Below are 14,663 nucleotides of genomic sequence, written 5' to 3'. Positions count from 1 at the left end.
TTCCTCCAGACTCCCAGTGACCCTCCCTGCAATGTCTCCCTGCTCCCATTTTCCCATGCATCAAACATATCTGTAGATACTAGAATGCCAGTTATAAACAAGTTTCCATGTTCTTTCTTACTGGGACACATGAAGTTGGAGTCACATCAGAGTAACCTCAGGATGCTCTGAGAACACAGAGGAGACACCACACATAACCTACATGGCAAGGAAAGAGTTGGAGAAGTTTGCCTGGATGACAGAAACACCTGGGAAGAGTTCTGGAGGAGTAGAAGTTAGTCACTGGAACGCACTGTGAGCAACAAGATAAGCATGTGCAGGAACCACAAGACAAGCCAGAAGAGTGCATTTGCGGAAGAGCGAGTCGCACACGATTGCTTGACAGTCAAGTGTCCGTTGAAATGGGAGATGTTTTTGGAAGACAAGGCTTACAGAGGCAGACAGGAAGCAAATGACGAACGCCGTTGTGGACCTGAACTTCATCCTGAGGGCAAATGGGATTTCATGGAGAACTTAAAGCAGGGAAGTGACCCAAACCAATCTGCCTTTGTGGAAGACAAGTCTGACAGCTGGGGGAAGGGTGCATTGATGCGGGCGAGACTGGGTGCTGCTGGAACAGTTGGGAATCAATTGGACAGATCCAAGAGGAAAAAATTAAGGGCCTGAAGTAGAATAATGACAGCTCTGCCTCCAGAGCTCACATTCTTTCCATGATAATGATGGTTTTCTTCTGTTTGTTGGTTGGTTTGTTTGTACACTGTCTCATTCCAAAAGAGATTTGGGATGACCTTCACAAATTCATTAAGTGGTGCCATGAATATGAATTCTGGTCTGCAAATCTAGGTATACAAGAAATATTGTACTTCTTTGTTTTCTAGATCTCAAACTCCATCTCTAATTCAAGTTCACTTCTACTGGGCAGGTGGGCTGCCACCCCTCCCACTTGGGTTCTTGCCACTTCTGTGGACTCTGCTTCCCCCTGCTCTCTCTAAACCAGATCCAAATAGACTCTGGGAATCTCTTTGTCATTCTTGGGGAAATCCTCTTCCTTCTGTGTTTCCCTCAGGTGCCCTTTTTCTCCATGCAGGACACTTAGATCATTCTCCCTAAAGGCTTTAGACTTTTCTAAGCAAATCCAAAAAGGGAAGCAAACCATTAGTTTGCCACCCATGAAGCCAGATGACCCAGAACCTGCAAGCCACTTACACAGAAAAGGGAAGAGAAGAAAACTCTCAGCTCAACATGTCAAAAATGGTCCTGTCATGATACCATATGATTATTTCAAATATCAATAAGTCATGGTGAAGGGAAAACAAAATAAAATAAAACTAGTGAGAGAGTTCATGTTTTGAAAACCTTAAATCCTTTCCAAAGTTAGTACCATAAGCGCTGAGCAATCTAGTGACTAAAGCAAAAATGGACACGTGAACTAATATTAGTTTCCACTAAAGAAGAGACACCTGGCAGGGGTGGGGGGGGGGGGGCTCAGTCAGTTAAGCGTCTGACTCTTGATTTCAGTTCAGGTCATGATCTCACGGTTTGTGAGTTTGAGCCCCACGTCGGGCTCTGGGCTGACAGTGCAGAGCCTCCTTGGGATTTGCTCTCTTTCTCTCTCTGCCCCTCCCCTGCTCGTACACACTCTGTCTCTCTCAAAATAAATAAAGTACACCTGTTTTTCAAGAGTGACAAGGTTTTATCTATCCCTGGAATGAGAGGAAAGTTTCTCCCACTGGATCCTCATAAAGAGGACACTACATAAAATGCAGGCCACCCCATGTTCAACATCATCCCTCTAATGAGTTTTGTCAGATGGTCTCTTACAATATGGACACCAGAGATTTAAAAGAAATAAAGCAAACAAACTCAGAAACAGTCCCTGCTCTTGGTGTGCCCTGATCTGGTCAGGAACACAAGTAAACAGACAATTGCCACATGTTATTAAAGTACCATGGTGGAGGTGTGGTATAAAGTGCAAAGGGAGCACTTCCACAAGTTTCTAGGAGAAGAAAGGACAGAGGGAGCCCATCACCCAAACATCATGGGAGCTGGAAGGAGGATGGAAAATGTTCAGGTCATGATAAAGCAGAAAAAATACAGGGCATCTGGGTGGCTCAGGTGGTTATCTCACAGTTTGTGAGTTCAAGCCCTGCGTAGGGGTCTCGGTTGTTGGCACAGAGTCTGCTTGAGATCCTCTGTCTCCCTCTCTCTTTGTCCCTCCCCTGCTTGCGCACACACACTCTCTCTCAAAAATAAATAAACATTAAAATATTAAATTAAAAAAAATTTTAAAGCAGAAAAAATACAATCATATTTCAAAACAAACTTACACAAAATACTGAAAGGAAGTACACAGCTAAATTATTCTTAGTTGTTGCTAGGTGATCATATTGCTGGTGATTTTTATATTTTGCCTTCAGCTTATCTACATTTTCAAATTTTTATGAGGAAAAGATCAATATTTAGACACTAGTTTTAGTTACAACGGAAGACCCAAATAAAAGTAGCTTTTAGTTTTTGTCGTGCATGATGTAATCCAGAATAAAATAACATGAGGTCTGGGATTTCCTTCAAAATCACGTGGGGCAGTGGAAAGGTGGACAGGGGCACAAATGCGTTAAGACTGGCTGTAATTTGCTAATTGTTTAAACTGGATGGCTGATGGCTACATGGGGGTTCATTACACGAGTCACTACTTTAGTATATACTTTAAATTTTTCTATAATAAAAAGCAGGAAAAACAAATAAATAAGGAGAGTGGCCTTGGCACATGAACCCCTCACTGGCTCAGTTGACTCAATTGTAAAATGGAAATTTACAAAATTCCCACTTTATAAGATAGGTGTAATGATTAAATGAGTCAACATATATAAAATGCTCATAACAGTGCCTGACACTGAAATCACAATTAAAATTATTATGATGATGGCTTAAGCCAGGGGTACGATGACCCCTTCCAGATCCCAGGTTGCCACCTGGTCTCATGGTTCTATGATGCTGAAGCTGTTCTAGGCATCACTGTCTTCAAAGCCCTGTCTAGAAGCAGAGGAGAGGTGGGTCTCTGCCTTTTTGTGTGTGTCCTCTTTTAAGACACAGGCAACTTTGGGGTGCCTGGGTAGCTGAGTCAGTTAAGCGTCTGAGTCTCGTTTCAGCTCAGGTCATGATCTCACAGTTAATGAGTCGGAGCCCTTCATCAGGCTCTGCACTGACAGCATGGAGCCTGCTTGGGATTCTCTGTTCTCCTCTCTCTGCTCCTTCCCTACTTGGTCTCTATCTCTCTGTCTCTCAAACTAAGTAAACAGTTTAGAAAAACTACAACAACAAAAAGACACGGGGAACTTTGCAAGAAACCTCCTAGCAGCCTTCCCTTTACTTCTCATTGGCCAGAATAACATCACATACCAATGCCTAAACCAATCACTTACCAAGGAAATGGATCTACCAGATTCGCTCCAGATTAATCAAAACTTCTACCCCGGGGGTTTGTGAGGGCCCCTGAAGCATATGGTATACAAATGGCAGAAGGGAAGAAAATCATGATTCTATTAGGAAGGAAGAAAGTGAGAAAGTGCCTAATGGACCGTCGACTGATAGTGACTTCTCATGGCATGTTAGCAAACAGTGTGGTTCAGTGTGACTACTACATAGTAAGTATATTGTAGGGAACAGAAAAGAGATGGCAGTAATAGGACAGGTGGGATAAGACTGTAATGCACCAGGCAGAGGATATTGCATTTTTCCCTGTAAGCAATGGGAAGCCATGAAGACTGAGGCACAAAAGCATAATTCAGGAAAATATCACTAATTTCATTTTAACCTAGAATTTTTCTGAAGATGGTATATTATGCAAATGATACACATATCATATGCAAATGTACTTACTGCTCCCTGAAATATTTACACAATTGGATGTGGTCTGTGCAAAAAAAAAAAAAAAAAAAAATCTTGGTGGAAATATTTGACTCAGCAATAATATCTCTAAGTGGGGAAGCCAATTAGCCTTGGATTCAATATTTACATCCTGCGACACTGCTTTCTACCACCCAAGACCTTTTTTTAGCTTCTGTAGTAAGTTCCTTTATAATGTGCCTTCAAGGAGCTGGTGAATATCCATATCCCTCACCACAGTGTCTACTCTCAGTGCTGAGTGTAATTATCCCTATGTGAAAATGAATTCCACATGAATCTTTTGAGGAAGGCAGAGCCATTTAAGGTATTATTTAATTACAAATGAGAAGTGCATTATTTGATTCATTAAAGAAGATCATGATGCAAAGAGGCTGACCTCAAGCTGATGAAACTTTTCAAATTAAGATCCTGGGAGTGTCATTATTGGCATAAGCTTTGTTTATGGCGGGAGGGGTGGGGGAAGGGCTGCACACGTGATGAACCGCAAGCGCATCAGGAAGGAGAAATGAGGAGGAGTGCTTGTCACCTATGGGACTTTCTCGTATTTTTGAACAAAAAAAACCCTTGATTTCAACCAGATATTATTTGAAAATGGGAGATTATTACTTTCATTTCCATGAAAGGCAAGCTGCTCCTTCTCCTCCACTGACACAAATAGTATAAAATAAGAAAGGTAATAAGTTCCATGTATCTGGTATTTTTGAGGACGGGGATGTTCTCCTTGATGCATAGAGCCTTGCAGAAGTTGTTATACACTCAATCCTGGTTTAAGCCAAATCCCAAGCCTGGGCACCTGAAAATCATTGTATATTTTACATGGATCACTGCTTGTATCTTTCTTGTCATTTGTTCATTTATTCAACAGATTTTTATCTGATGCCTCTATGTAGCAGTTACTATTCTAGACATTGGGAACACAACATTGAATGAAACAGACAGAAATCTCTTTTTCCTTGGGGTTGACATTCTAATGGGGACTGATATAAAACAAACCAGAGAAACAAGTAATGTATAGAGTATGTGCAGATAGTGAAAGGTACTGAAGAAATCAATAATGTAGGTAAGGGGAATAGGAGAAGTAGAAAGTGGTTAGGAAGGCATGTAATTTTTTTTTTTAGTTTATTAATTTATTTTGAGAGACAGCTTGCACGTGCAAGTTGGGGAGGGGCAGAGAGAGGGGGTGAGAGAATCCCAAGCAGGCTCTGCACTGTCCACACGATCCTGATGCGGGGCTCACACTCACAAACCATGAAATCATGACCGAAGTTGGACACTTAACCGACTGAGCCACCCAGGCACCCCAGGCATGGCCAGGGAAGGTCTCAGTTAGATGATAGTACTATTTATCAGTATTTCTGGCTTTTCTTCTGGACACATGATAAGATTGAATTCCCTTGCTATACTGGAATTAGAGAAGCCCAGTGGCTTGCTTTTGCTGATGAAATGGGAGTGAAAGTGATGTATGCTGCTTTGGTGTTTATGATTCTTCATGCTCTTTCTTTGCCTTCTCCATCCATGTTCCAGTAGTGACTGTTCTGTCAGCTTGAAACCTGGAGAGAGCCCAGCCACCCAAAAGGGAGATGCAGTATGACGTGTTTTAAGCTACCGAGGTGGTGAGGTTGCTTGTTACTGCAGGGTAGCCTAGCCCATCCCATCTGATTCGGTGAAAATTGATTGAAGATATGAAGGAAGTCGGGGAGTAAGAGGTGTGGACATTGGGAGAGGAGCACCCCCCAGCAAGGGTAATAGTACAAAGGCCTCGAAGTGGGAGTGTGCTTGGCATTTTAGAGTCAAATGGATGAGGAAAACAGTAATGGCAGGTGCAATCTGAGCCATGATGGACTTCCAGATCATGTAAGCTTGTGTGCGCCTTGTAAGGACTTTGACTTTTTATCTAGACGAGATACCATTTATTAGAAGAGTAGTCACATTATCTGACTTAAATCTTTTTAACATTCCACTTGGCTGCTGGGAATAAACTGAGGTGGGGACGAGAGGAGCAGGGAGAACAGTAAGGAGGCTATTGTTCTAAATCCAGGTGAGACAGGAGAGTTGCATGAGTCATGGCAGTAACAGCAGAGATGTGAGAAGTGTTTGAATTTTCCATATGTTATTTTTATACGAAGCTGATAGGATTTCCTAGTGGATCAGATATGGGTTGGAAGAAAAAGAATGGAGTCAAGGATAACTACAAGGTTTTTGCCTTAGGTAAATGGAAGGGTGGAGCTGCTATTTCCTGAAATGGAGAAAACTGTGGAAAACTTGGGGAAAGCACAGGACCTCAATTTTGAGCAATATTAAGTTTGGGATGCCCATTCAACTTCCAAGTTGACAGACAGGTCCATGATGGAAACATACATTTGGGAGCCATTGGTATATCCATAGTATTTGAAATCATGAGACTCTATGCCCCAAGGGGAAAGGTGTAAAAAGAAAGGCATGCAGGTCTAAGAAATGAGCTTCTTAGCTGAATGCTAAGAGATCAGAGAGAAAAAAAGAAACAGCAAAGTGGACTGAGAAGAAGCTTCCAACGGGGTAGCAGAAAACAAAACAAAACAAAAACAGGAAAATGTGTTGAAGGAAGAGTGTTAAATTCTGCAGATATGTCAAGAAAAATGAGGCCTGGAATGGAGCATGAGATTTAGGAAATGATGGTCACTTGTAACCTTGGTAAGAACAGTTTCATGTCCCAACAGCATGAGGGAGCTTTGCTCAAGAGATAATGAGAGAAAAGAAATGGAGACAACTCATTTAAGAAGTTTTGTTGTAAAAGGAAGTAAAGAAATGGAGCTTAACTGGGCAAGAAATGGAGCCAAGAGAAGAAAGGAAAACAGAGGGGACAAGTAATAGCTAGTTTGTAGGCAAATGGAAAAGATCCATTAGAAAGAAAAAAATTGAGGGGAGCCTGGATGACTGAGTCGGTCAGGCATACAACTGTGTTTCGGCTCAGATCGTGATCTCGAGGTTCATGAGACTGGGTCCTGCGTTAGGCTCTGCACTGGCAGCACGGAGTCTGCTTGGGATTCTCTCTCTCCCTTTCTCTCTGCAACTCCCCACCCCCTTCCCCTCAAAATAAATGGATAAACTTAAAAAAAAAAGGAAAAATTTGATAATGCTGGAGAGAAGGGGGAAATTGCTGGATCAGTGTCCTCAAATAGACAAGAAGAGATAAAACCTGGTGCATAAATAGGGGAGTTGGCCTTTGCTGGGGGTTCATCCAAGAGAAACAGGCATTGATGTAGGAGTTGGTGGTATATGGAGATAAGAGTGTGTGGAAGCTATCATCTGAGTGCCTATTTTTTCTTAAGCGACACTGGAAGCAAGCTCATGGGCTCAGAGTAAGTGTGGAAATTTGAGGACAGACAAGAAGGTATGAAACAGTCATTGGGGAGAGGGAAAGTGAATGGATTAGGAAAATATACGATGATATCCAGGCAGCATTAAAGTGAGTGAACAAGAATTTAAAAGATCAATTAGCATGGTAGTGTGGTTTTCTCGGGCCGCATTCAGCTGTGTGGGAGCAGGCGTGGAGCAGGTGGAGAGATGGTTTACACGGATGGTGGGCCGCAGTAGTAGGATGGGAAGGAAAGGGGCAAGATAGTGAAGGGTTTATGCAAAAGTGCGATGATATGGTAATTGTCATAGTGATAGAATTGGAGCTGGCCGATGAAGGAAGTGGGGGAATGAGCAGGCTGAGTTAAGGAACCGCGTGAGGATCCAAGGACTTTTAAAAACAGTAAGCAGCGAGGGGCGCCTGGGGGGCTCAGTCAGTTAAGCATTGATCTCTGGATTCTGGCTCAGGTCATGATCTCATGGTTCGTGAGATTGAGCCCTCGTGGGGCTCTGTGCTGACAGTAAGGAGCCTGCTTGGGATTCTCTCTCTCTCTCTCTCTCTCTCTTTCAAAATAAATAAACATTAAAAAAAAAAAAAAACTAGCAGTGACTATGGCTGACTGAGTACTTATAATGGACCACAGCTAGGGAAGGTGCTTCACACTAATTAATGCTAAATCACAATTAATACTAATTCACAACAACTCTACAAGGTAGGTATTAAGCATCCAAATATATGGATTGCTAACAGACTGACCTGACAGACTGTGACCACAGGTGAAGCCATGAGAGATATTTGAAATTCAATCAGTTATCATTTCAGTATCCACTATACAGTGCATATAGTCAGTACCAATAACAAGTGTTATGTGACTCTAGGAACATGGAAAAAGCAGGGAGGCACTTACCGATCTTAAGGTTTTGCCAAGGAAATGCAAAACTCAGCCAAGAGACTAACTGGGGCAGGAGTTACAGGCTTCAGAGAAATGTGTACAAATGGACTCCAGGGACAAGAGCAACATAAACAGCTACAACTTGAAGTTGAGCTGCAGCTATGAAGTTCAGCACATCCAAGCAGTGTCAACAGCAAGAGTCCAATCAGGGTCCTGGCTGAAATCTCTGGTAACATAGGAAGCAACCTCAGAAAGACAATGCGTGTATTACACGGGTAGACACAATAGTTTTTCTAAGTGAGGTGTGAGAGGAACCACGGCAGGTGGCTGAAGCTCCAGGCGTCTTGGTTTAAACGATCTTGGGGACTTTCAATGATATTTGTATAGGCAAATACAGAAAGGTTTAATATAAATATTTCAGGCTAAGGAATCCATACAAGTGTTTTTTTTTCATACAAGTGTTTTATATTTCTGATGCTTATGTGAATTTGACCAGTAGAGACACAGTCTTGTAACTCCAACTTAAATTATGTAATTGAATACACAAATTAAATTTGTGATTTTATTTTAATTTTTTAATAATTTTTTTAATGTTTATTTATTTTTGACAGAGAGAGAAAGAGATGAGGTGGGGAGGGGCAGAGAGGGAGACACAGAATCTGAAGCAGGCTTTAGGCTCCGAGCTGTCAGCACAGAGCCCGACACGGGGCTTGAACCCATGAACTGTGAGATCATGACCTGAGCTGAACTCAGATGCTTAACTGACTGAGCCACCCAGGTGCCCCTAATTTGTGATTTTGAATTTGAAGTCTCACTAAGTTTACTTAAGAGAACTACAGTTCCCCATATTTGTAAGTTTAAATTATGAGACATACAAGTTTTTTTTTTTTTTTATATATATATATACTAAGAAAGTTTTATTTGTTGTCAGGGAATTGAAATCCTTGAGAAAGAAAGCAAATACATGAACCATGTAAGTGCACTTTGAAATATTTGAAGATGTTCAATTAACCAAAGTCTGTAAATGAAAGCAAACATTAGTCATAGCCCCCGCCAAAAGTGATTGTTAAACTTGCACATGGATTAATGATTTGAAACCAGACTTAAAAGCTGAAGGATGTAGTCGAGTTTTCAGTTTGTAACTTCAGTAAAAAGCAGAATTTATAAAACCAAACTAAGCTTCTGATTAATCTTTCTGTGCACTAAAACTGGTCCTAAAGACACCCCAAAACTCTTAACAAAGATGAGGAAACTGAGGCATTCGTAAGTGGCTGAGCTAGGATTTGATCCCCAGCCTGCCAGTTGCAAAACCCATGCTTTTCTCAGCATTATTCATTGCCTTTCCCTGACAAATAATTAGACAACAGTAACGTGCAATTAACATAGAAACTTGAAAAGAAGACTTCATTCTTTCTCCCATGTCCTACAAAGCCTCAGGGTTATAATTATATCATTACCCCACAGTGCAGACTGAGGCGGAATAGGTGTTTAAGGATCAGGCTGAATTAGTATGACTTTAATTATAACACACCCTGGAAACGGCTTTTCTTGCTAAATCCCTAATGTTGGTGCGTGTAAGTATGCTCTGCCAGTTTCTCATAAAAGTAGTGTATGTAGAGAAAGAAGAAATCCAATAACCTATGGCTGATTATTTAAACTGTAAGTATGTTTGTTTTATAGATAAACGGAGTTTCCTGTCCTCAAGCTTTTTCCTTAGATTGGTTCTATGTGTCCCTGGGAAGTGGGATTGCATGAAGGGGTGTTCCCTTTGAGCATTCTCATGAAAAACAAAATCCGATCTCCAAACAGATAAGATATGATTATTCTCATAAGCAGCCAGCGCCGTTGAAGCTCCAGTCAGAGCACTCAACCTATTATCAGGGACTACGCTGCGAAGATCCAGCTAATTTTAACAGAACTGTTGTAGATTACTCTATCGACAGCTTCTTCAGCAGTGCCCGGCTCCCACTGTCGCTTCATTTTCTGTTAACAGGAAGGAAGGCCAGTGATGGTGGCTGAGGGCACAGTTGGTGGCCTTCCCAATAACCAGCAAGCCCTTCCCCCTTGCTAATAGATGTTCAGTGCTGCTCAGGTATCAGGCAGCCCCAGGGAAAGGCTGTGATTGACCCAGTACTCTTTGCCAGTGAAAGGTGTATTAGTAGACACGTGACTTAGTTTTAGCCAAGGGGAAATAAGGGTATGACTGCAGTAGTGGATGGGAAACTTCTGGGAAAGAGTTCTTCCCTGATACGAGGGGGAGTGCTGTGAGCAAAAGCTATTCTGGCTATGCCTTCTGATGGGACACTGTCCTTTAAACAAGTGGTGACTGGAATTTCAGTAGCCATCTTGGATATGTATGAGGTAAAATTATCACTCACATCAGCACTTGCCTGGAGAGATCAAAGCTTTGTGTTGTGTTTCATCACACTAGTTCTAAGCAGTGGAACTTGATGAAGGACAATGAACTTTGAAAGACCCCAGGAATCAAATTCCCACTGGACCGAACTGAAGACCTTTTGCTGGCTGATGAACACTGAGACTGGTTTTGACAAATCCTGGACAAACTAACGGATTTACTCTGCTCTATCCAGAATACTAGTTTTCAGTCCTTAGGGAACCTAACTACCACAAATCACTTCTTCAGATTTAGCACTTAAAACCCCTGACTTTTCCCCCTCAAGAAACTTTCTCAGTGAATTTCTTCACTGATACATGTCTCCTTGACTCTTAATTTAGTAAACTTGTATTTTAGATAATAGTAAATTGGGGGTGCCTGGGTGATTAAGCGACCAACTTCAGCTCAGGTCATGATCTCATGGTTTGTGAGTTCGAACCCTGCGACCAACTCTGTGCTGACAGCTCAGAGCCTGGAGCCTGCTTCAGATTCTGTGTTTCATTGTCTCTCTGCCCCTCCCCCACTTGTGCTCTGTCTCTCAAAAATAAACAAATGTAAAAAAAAAAAAAGTTTTTAAAAACAATAACCTGGTGTTTCTGTTCTATTTGCTCACATGACCATAAAGGAATCCCAGGGCTGATTCTCCAGCTTCCTTACCCTATAAGGTTGCTGATTCAACCCTGCAACCACCACTTTGGTCACTTGCTAGTGACTTCTTGCTAAGTGACCCGTAAGTATCCTATTATATCCCAGAGATCAACAAACTCCAACCTGTGGGCCAATAAATAAAGTTTTATTGGAACACAGCCGTGCTCCTTTGTTCATATAGTGTCTGTGGCCACTTTCGTGCTACCCCTGCAGAGCTGAATAATTGCAATAGAGACAGCATGGCCTGCAAAGCCTTAAAATGTTTACTATCCGACCATCTACAGAAAAAGTTTGCTAACTTCAGTTTTAAGTACTATTAGATGGATTTTCTGTTACATCATATGGACGGCATGCCAAAATGATCCCTCTTCCAATTCCTAGATTCTCCCAGCAAACTCCCAGTAAGATCATGGGTATTCCCCCATACACTGCTTCCTGGACCATGGACTGAATCCAACAGCTACTTAATCTAAAATCTTGTAGAACTGACCTCACCACTGTCCAGTCATCCCAGCTCTTTTTCAGGTCTGTGGCTGAGCCATGCTGTGTCTCAACAGGAATAGCACACATGTGGTCTGGAACATTCTTATAACTCTTCCCTTCCCCTTGGCTAGCTTCTATTTATCTTTATAGCTTAGCTCAAATGCCATTCTCTCAAGAGAAGATTCTCTGATCCACCAAATAGGTCATGTCCCTATTTTATGGTCTCATGGGACACTAAATTTCTTTATCATATCACTTATCAAAAATTATAATAAGGCATGAATAATATAATTAGTTTTTATTCTTTCCCTTCCTCTTTAGAAAAAAGCTCTGCAAGTGCAGAGGCTATCTTATTTATGTTCTGTATCCCTAGTGCCTAGAACGCTACCTTATTAGTAAGACCCACAAAATAGAGATGTAATAAATGAATGAGAAATAAGTGAATGGAACAAATAGTGCAATACATACTTTGAACCATGTGAAATCCTTTGTCCTTTATTGGACCATGTTCATCTTTCAGAAATATAGACGTGCTTCAATTGTGTCAGGCTGGTGTGTTTTATATGAGTCTGAGAGTGTCCTGACAAACGTATCAAGATCTGGCACCTCAGCCACCCAACCCAGCCAGTGTGCTCCTCATTCTTCTGACATGTCAATTGCCTAATCCACTTACCTGGTGATCTTGCATTTATGTACATCAACCTCTGCCCAACCACAGAGGTAGTTCTGCCCCTCACTAGCTGCTATGTACCCTTACAGGCTACCGAACCTCTATTTTCTCATCTGTAAAATGAGGACGCAGTACACGGATCAGAGACTTCTCCTCCCACTCTGAAGAGGATATGTAAGGTCCTGCCTAAGCTCAGACACCATTACAGAAATAAGGAGGGGAACAGGAAACAACTTGAGAAGGAGATACAGTCGTGATAGTCCTACTAACAGAATCTGCTGAACATTTACCTGGGACAGTTTTAAACCTAGAGACTATATTACCTTTCTCTTCTCTTCTCTTCTCTTCTCTTCTCTTCTCTTCTCTTCTTCTTTCTTTTATTTTTTTAAGAAACTTTATTTTCTATTAATCTTATTTTCTGCATTCAGTTTAAGAACCTGTAGAAGAATTGCTTAACACCACCCAGTGTTGTTCTTACCCATTCAATGGTCTGAGAATGAGAGCTGCAGACCAGTCTTCAGTGGCAGACTATGGGCTCTGGTCTGCAGTATGGAACTGCTGGATGGGCACAGAGGCCACCTGCGTGCCTTCAGGCCAGTCTGCAACCTGAGCTCGATAGCAGTAAACTCAAGCAGTTTGCTTGGGCTAGAGATGTCCACTCACCCTGAAATTCCTCCTTGGTCATGGCCTTTTCAGCAGTGGCCTGCTCTTTCTTTTCTATCTCTTTAGAATCTCTGTAGAAATAGATCAGGCATGATCTCCCATGGGTGTGCATGAGGGATGGTGGCACAGGTGCACAGAACTTCCCGCACCATCATGTACCACACGAGCCCCACTGAGCTCCCTTGTTGTTGCACAAGATGGCGATGTGCACATAGCATGGAGGAGAGTCTGTGATACACAGAGCAGTGGTTGGCAGGTTAACATAAGATGCCTCCATGGGAGGCTGGTGGTCAGCCCTGGGCTCAGTAACCACCGAAGATGTGGTTCTTGGAAGTCTGCCTGGATCTGGTTATTGAAAGTTGTGGGAGTGAAGTACCCAGCAATAGGAGTGGCTACAGTGGCACCAGCAAAATTCAGGACAGCCCACTGGCCGGTGTTCCTGGAGGACGTGACACTGACACCAACTGGGTTTTCAATGGTAGCAATGGCACAAGCCATCAGTGGAAGCTTCTTCCAGGTCCCCTTCAGATTTATGATGTAGATGCCATCACTTTAACTTTTGTAGACGTACTTTCCATTTGGAAGTCAGAGTTGGTGCCACCTAAGTAGGTTCCTGCTGCAAGGAATTTAAGGATATCTTCCTTCTTCATTTGCAAGACATCAAAGGGTCTGGACATTGTGAAGTGAAATGAATGAAAATAAAGCCTGCATTATTTTTCATTGGCAAATCTAAGTTTTCTCCCTCCATCATCAAGAACGAGATCTTGAGAGCAAAATGGATCCCCAAGGAAAATGTCATTTTCAATTATAATGACAAGTTTCATTGAGTCTAAATCAAAGTTTCAATCTCTCTTGCAATTAGAACTTCTATTCTCCCCAACATCCTCCAATTTGTAATCCTCAACACAGACATGAGTCAAGGTCAGGGAACTCTTAGTAGGGAGTGGGAGTTGTGTGTCTGGGTCTGTTCTCCTCCCACCACTGGAGGGGAGGTGGAAGGGGGGGGAAGGGGAAGAGACAGAAACACCCTTTCCTAGCTGCTGCTGCTTCTGTCTTAGGTTTTCACTGGCTAAGACTGCCTGTCTGTGATTGGAGGCTTCCCCACCCTCAGTCTCTGGAGCACTGGGTGTGTGGGTTATTGGGATGCACCCCCAGGACTATGCAATGTGAAGCTCCCTGACAGTAGTCGGAATGATGCACACTCCAGCTGATGTCTTGCCATCTTCCACACCAAGCTTTTGCAGTTACCCTGTACCATTTTCTGCTGGGGTGACCTTTAAGGAGCTTTAAATCCGGTTACCTTCGAAAATACTCTCTTGGGCTGTGGAAAACTGAGGCATCCCTTCCACACTGAATGGTGGCGTCACACTACCCCCTCTGCTGCTTCTTCTGCTTGCCCTGATGTTGTGAACTGCTCCTCTGGCCTCAGGGTGCTCAGACAGGAAGTAGGCACAACACTCTGGGTTCACATGTGACCCCCCCTTCTAGGAAAGGGAGTATGTGTCAAGCTCCAAGAACTTTCTCAGTCTACTTGACATGGCAAGCAGCACCGCCATGGTCCTGGGAGTGTGTATAATTCAGCCAGCATCCAGCAAGGAGTGTGAAACCAGGCTCCCCTCCTGTAGGCAGTCCTAATTTCTACGAATTATTCTCTTAGGGCTACTCTCATTTG

The 14,663-nt window shown here is 42.6% G+C and overlaps 1 pseudogene; it reads right to left on the bottom strand.

Annotated features, from left to right (window-relative positions):
• Window positions 1-12,752: 12,752 nt before the first annotated feature.
• On the bottom strand, window positions 12,753-13,668 carry LOC109266609 (40S ribosomal protein SA-like; annotated as a pseudogene).
• Between the last annotated feature and the right edge of the window lie 995 nt (window positions 13,669-14,663).

This window comes from Panthera pardus, unplaced genomic scaffold, assembly GCF_024362965.1.
Source record: "Panthera pardus isolate Hobbes unplaced genomic scaffold, ASM2436296v1 HiC_scaffold_11, whole genome shotgun sequence".
In the NCBI taxonomy this organism is placed as follows: Eukaryota; Metazoa; Chordata; class Mammalia; order Carnivora; family Felidae; genus Panthera; species Panthera pardus.
Note: the sequence above shows the minus strand (reverse complement) of the source record. Positions and strands in the feature narration are given on the sequence as shown.